The sequence below is a fragment of the Echinops telfairi genome, unplaced genomic scaffold, assembly GCF_000313985.2.
Source record: "Echinops telfairi isolate 266 unplaced genomic scaffold, ASM31398v2 ScPeMD7_7421;HRSCAF=8459, whole genome shotgun sequence".
Classification (NCBI taxonomy): domain Eukaryota; kingdom Metazoa; phylum Chordata; class Mammalia; order Afrosoricida; family Tenrecidae; genus Echinops; species Echinops telfairi.
In genome coordinates, this window is record NW_022111321.1 from 8,653,573 (window position 1) to 8,660,102 (window position 6,530).

Here is a 6,530-nt window from a genome sequence, read left to right on the forward strand (position 1 = left end):
ACATTATTTGTGGCATATTAATGCTATGAATTGTCTGCAGACAGATTGTTTGTTCGGCCAGCAAAGCAGTTTGGACTCACAGCAGCCCTTGTACAATAGAGGTAAACACTGCCCAGGAGGAAATAACTACAGAGTGTGAATGACAAAAGCTAAGGCCAAACTTAGAGAAAACCCACACTCAAGAAAAGCTAGGTCAGATGATATGAATTCTGGGAAGGGTCAGAGAAAGATAAGTGGAATATTTAGTATGCAAAACAGATTATTAAAGAGGAATGGAATGGATTTTTGATAAAATGTGACAGTGAAAAGGGGGTTCACATAATTCATGGAAAGCTGTGGCTGAAATATAATGGGGTTTTTCCATGATATTCTTGAATTTCTCTCATATATAAAGATAACTATTTTGAGGAATGTGACTGTATAAGTTGTTTAGGTCAAAAGCAAAAGGATGCTATTGGGGTCAACAAAAGATATAAATATTAATGCAAGATGGACAAGAGTTCTGAAGTTTTCAAAAAAGTTATAGATGACACAATGGAGTTTCTGTTTGTGTGGTATGTGAGTGAATCATCTGAATCTTGTGGCACATGTGTCTCTTTTGTTGTGAAATGCAGCCATCAGTATTACACAGTGTTATGTAAGATCCTGTCAGTGATTCATACATCTGATCATCTCTTAGGAGGAAAAGCTGGCTGATGACCTGTGGTCAAGAAATGGGACCCCTCTCCTGAAATATAGTATGTCAGTTTTAGGCAAGATGGAAAAAATCTAGAATAATCTATTTGCTACCAATTATGTGGTTAACATCTTTATAGATTAAAACCAATTGGGTATTTAAAGTAGGCTTATTTTGCTGATATATTTGACATTTCACAGTAGTTATATCAGATGTCATTAGTTGTTGGCCATACTCTTGGGATTATGTCCCTGCAATATGGTCACTCTGGTTCATCAGCCCATTGTGCTAATAGTAGAGTGGCTGATGACTGAGCCTGGCTGGAGTCAATTGTCCAAGTCATTATGTGTATTGATTTATTTAATATCTCATTCATAGTGAATCATATCATGCCCAACCACACAATAAACCTACATGTTCATTCTCTAGAACTCCTTGGGCCTATTACTGAGTCATTCTGTCTTGACAGGATAAGATTGTATGCCGCTGTCCATGAGTATTTTTAAATATATTCTAACATTATTCAAGTACTCTTTCAACATATTGAGTAATGAGGTTGAGTGCCTCTGTACAATTGTCTGTCATTTACACTTACCCTTTAGAGCTAACACGTTCTACTAACAATATTTGTTGCAAACCATATACTGAACAGTCCGAGCCATAATCTAAGTTTACTCTTGTCCTTACTTGGTCAACTGATCATAAGGGAACCATTCTTATAGAGACACGGGCATTTGAAATATGGTGTCCAAGATGTTTCATTTCCTTGGGTAACAGTATCAACTTGGGTGCTGTGTTTAACAATATTCAAAATACATGATTTTTTTATTTCTTTCCTTATTCAGTGGAAAGTAGCTTTAGTCTGTAGCTGGCTCTGCCTTTCAGTAAGAATGGTTTATTTTTTTTATATCCAAACTTACTATTATATTTAGCTCTTCTTGTTTTTGCCTTCTTCCTTGTAGGGGAAATAGTTTCTCCTTTAAAAAATTTGGGTCTTGAAAATGAGCAATTGATTATGGCTTCTTTATTGAAGTAATGTTTCTGGGATGCCTCATAATTCATTACTTTTTAATATATATATATGGCAACACTATTTTTGAGGGCTATGCATATGACTTACTCTTAAGTATGCTATGTTTCTACTCCATAGCACTCCTTGCTACACATTATGAAAATGACACTCATATGACATCAGGGCCTAAATATCATCAGAATATCTTCTTGATTCTAAATCCAATTATTTATTTTTTAACAATTGCCATAGTTGTAATTAAAAAAAAGCATTAAGAGACTCTAGGGTGGGGGCTGGCAGGTAAAATTAAATAAATAAAACATAATCTCAGAATATAGTGTGAAAAGAGATAAAACTATACAAAGCAAATACTATATATGCATTGTCAATAATTTGAAAAGAAGAGATTTAGAAATATAAGAGAGAACAAAACCTTTGGTGATTTTCTTGTTTGTACCATTGTAAGTTAGTTGAAAGAACTTATCTTTTCCTTGGTCAAATTAGAATCCATCTCACCTAGAAAAATCATAGCAGAAGCATGTTATTGTCCACCAGAGGCAAAGGAAGCAAGGCTATCAATAATAAGTAAACTCTGGAGAGTGTGCCTTTTAAGGAACCAGATAGAAAAGGATGGGTTAGCAAAGGCCATACTCTTTCAGAAAGTGAGATTTGGGATAGAACAAGTTGCATATGCAAAACACTTCCAGTTAGGATTCTCTTGTCTGTTACTCCTTGAGACTTCTGTTAAATCATTTGAGGGAGATAGAGGCTCTGCTGTTAATGCCCTGATTTTAAGACACTAGCTCAGAAATATTAAATGACGTGCTGATCATCAAATAAGTTGGCTGAAGCAATTTGAAATTCTTACTTTGTTTCCAGATGGAATTGTTTCTTCACCACACCATGCTGCCTTAAGTACAAGTTTGAGTTTATTAAGGACACAGACTGAAAAGTTTTGCCCTGCCAGGCAAATTTGGGGCAGAATTTGAAAATAAGCTTAGTATCAACAATACTGTCAACACCACTACCACTCATGGCTTCTTCCCTTGCTATATCTATATTAAATTAATAAAATAGCGAAAATTGGTGATATTTAATGAATGTTCAATATAAGCCAGATATGTTAGTAAAACTTTTATATACATTATCTCATTCAATATCTGCAATGCTTCCAGGCAATAGGGACAAAGGATGGAATGTGTTTCTCAGTTTAGGTAAACTGACAGTAATAGATTAGGGAATTCTAACATCTAGAAATTTCTTCCTAAAGAGAACCCAAGTTATAAAACAGGGAACACATAGTTTTTGCTATTTGGTTACATGACCATCGGCGATGGACCAGTGGTGTCCTCCAGGATATATGTTATAAATAGTAGTCTCTATGACTATGGCTATGATTCATTTGAGAATAGGCTGTTTTAATAGGTTAATAAAGCAGGGTTAGTGTAGATTCTTTCTTGAGTTAGTCTACTTTGAGATCCAAGAGCTTTAAAGACATTGGGAGATCTTACAAGCAACCAAGAATCAGAAGCTGGAAATAAAGGAACTTCCTACAGAACTGAAAGAGAACAGGAAAATATTTTCATTTAGTAACAAAAAATAAAAACTATATGTATTTTCAAAACTTCATAGGCATTGAGTTTGATTATGACTCACAGCAACCCTGTGAACAGAATAAAAGTAGCCCTGTTGATTTCCAAGGCCACAACTCTTTAAGGGAGCAGTTAGTGGGTTCAAACTGCTGACCTTGTGGTTAGCAGCCCAAAGCTTTACCCACTTTGCTACCAAGCTCCCTTGTCTTTATGGTAGGCATTAAAATTTCTAGTCTCCTAAACTGTGAGGAAATATATTTATTTGTTAATGGCACCCATTTGGGATTTTTCTATAATAGGTTAACGATATAACTAAGATACTATCTCTTTGGTAAAGTTTGAGAACCTCAGTAGACAATTATTACTTATTTTTTATTTTCCGAGTGTTTGCATTCAAATGGGTAGAGTGGAAATTTGTAGTTGTCACAATGTTAAGAAGAGAAGGAATGAAGGAAAGGAGGGAGTTACAGAGGTGGAGAGATGAAAGGAGGAAGAAGAAAAAAGAAAAGTTTTTCTTTGAAAGAATGCACAACAACTAGGTCCCATATAATACTTTATACATAGTATTTCCTGTTTGTATCGTATTATATTGCCTAGTTTATTACTGTTTTCTTTTAGCTTGGACTTGGGAATTTTTAAAAAGTAGCTTTATTATTACCAAAAGTTAACTATATTCCATGATGTAATTTTAAGCTTAAATTAAATAAGCAAAATGTAAGCCAGAATTAGCAAAAATTTTAAGTTGAACTACATATAGTTGCGTATACCATTTTTCCTACCAAATTTTGAATTCCAGAATTCAAAATGTTATAAGATAAGGGCTGGCCGTAGCAGTTCATAATCAATTGTACTGAAAGCTATAAGCAGTAGAAATAATTCTATATTTTATTATTCAAAATAAACAGCTTAGGGTTCCCTTGCCTCTGGCACCGTCTTAGCATCGGATCAGAAGAGGTGCCCTCAGTCCCTGTGAAGCAGTGACACATCCCAAATCATATTTTAGTTTAGGTATGTGAGAAAAACACATGACTTTTTTGTAAAGACCTCAATATTTTTTTTTCTTTTTCTAAATAGTAAATTATTTAAAATTACAAGTTTTGTCGGAACATTGAACTGCACTGGAAGTAAAGCTAGTAGAGTTGCCCCAATAAACTTCACTCAAGATAGCATGGAATTGTTTTCTCAGCAGTTTTAAAATGCAAACTGCTTACAAGCTTTTAAGAAAAGATTAGAATGGAAACCTTTTAAATAAAATGAATTAAAATTAAACAATCTAACTTTACATATTCTGGGAGTCATCCAGAATTACAAAAATTAAGAAAAGGTACAAGTGAAATCTTAATAGACTAAGTGTTTTAACTTGTGGCAGTCCAAGAACAATTAGAATGAGAATATCATTTATTTTTAATACAAATAATAATAAGATTTTTTAAAATGGAAAAAGTAACCAATAAATAAATACATCAAATGTGAAGCATTTTAGGCCTTTGTTTTAATTTTTAACAGCATAATGGTTGCACACACATATATGTACATGTATATGTGTGTGTTACAAAATCTGTAAGAAATGAGGTTTGTAATTTTTGTTTTATTTTCAAAGAGAAGGCAAAAGAATGATCACTTTTAATCATAATAGTATTTTTCCTTTCTTAACAGGTGAGCTACAGGAATTGCACTCAGAGCTATTCAGGATCTAAAAAGCATCAATTTTTGCATGGCTACTGCATAAGGATTACTTTACAGAAACCAGTTTCTTTTTGAAGCACATATTTGGAAGCTGTTTTCAGGAAGCAGGTAAAGTGACCTTTCATTAAGCTGTCTTTCATATTGAAATAGATGTTGTATGAAAAATGCAGATAGCCACAAAAAACAATGGGAACAACAATGTGTTGGGGTTCTTTATGGGAATTGGCATACAATAGCCCTGTGTTTTGAAGTTCAATATTCAAGTTCTTATCAACAGTTTCCATTTCCTCTGATTCAATAAATTGCAGATGGGAGACATCCAGGGGAGGGAGGAACAAGTACTCAAAGTGACCCCACAAAGTCTATCAGTGTATCAAGTGCTGCTTTCATATCATTCACTTTATATTCAGTCTTATAAGTAATACAGAGATAGTTTTATGTATACATGAGAGGTACATAGCTGATGGAGTCCATCTCCGGGAGGGAGGGTTGAATTGGTTACCTGAAGGAGGTGTGGAGTCAGCGAACATAGACGAGACAGACAGGAGAGATGTTCTGGTGGAAGCAATCTCTGCTGAGTTCTTCCAAACAGCTTTATTTATACCATAAAGTTTTGCAGACCACTACATAAAAACAATGCCTTATGATTAACTCCAAAGTCACCCTTATTGTTTCCACTAAAACCTGAAAAAGACCATTATAAGGTCTGTACTTTTTCTGTCACTTTCTGTCCTCTTCCTGGTTCTTTCTTTCTGTTCTGCTTGTCTTATAAGTCACATACTATTCTTGATTGAGGTGTTCAGAAAATTTGGTTAGACACATATCCTACTCACTGCCCTGTTTTTTGCTCACAATGTTCCTTTTCTCATTGACTAACTTAAAACAATGAAACTACCTCATGTGCTACTTCAAAGCCTAATATCTACAAGCAGAGTTAAATGCTTCTCAGAGTTAAATATTTTCCTTTACAAACTCTCCCATGGTAACTGTTCCATTTTCTACCTATGTCTTTTTATTTTTATATACTCCTGAGGCACCATGGAGAGCCAAACTGATTCTTTGCCAAAGACTTAATGTTTCCCATTTTACATGTTTTCTATTAATGTTAACCATTCTCTCTCCTTCTATATAAGCCCCTGTCCAGGTAAAGGGGCGTCAGTTGGGGGAGGCAGTCTATAAGGTCCTCTATATCAGGGAGGCCAGAAGAGTCTCCCACCACCTAATCTGAATGGAATCCAGGGGTTTTTGGTGGATTTCATTTTCTCCTCTGACCTCAACTTTGGGGTTTCTTCCTCACTCAATTCCCACATATCCTTCTCAAAATTCTCAAAGATGTCTCGCTGTCTAAGCCTCTCCAATGCCTCAGTTAAGGAAAGTCCCATCATGTAGAAACAAGTTTTAGATCTGGTTTCATTCGTACTTCTCAAGACTGCCCTCACATCCACTCCAGGTGTGGTAAACATGACAATGCACAAAATTCTCAAGAATGGATTTAACAACAGCAAATATTTGAGGGATGTTGGAATCCCCACCTGGGAAGCTCTGCTCTGTAGAAGCTTCTTCC

General features: G+C 35.0%; 1 protein-coding gene across 1 annotated transcript in view; it reads left to right on the forward strand.

The window, feature by feature from the left end:
* Positions 1–4,973: 4,973 nt before the first annotated feature.
* The window catches only part of CNTN5 (contactin 5), a 1,071,081-nt gene continuing 1,069,524 nt past the window's right edge, over positions 4,974–6,530 (forward strand). Inside the window, exon 1 of the mRNA XM_045297732.1 lies at positions 4,974–5,074. The gene's annotated coding sequence lies outside the window, so the exon portion shown is untranslated. The remainder of the gene's footprint in view (positions 5,075–6,530) is intronic.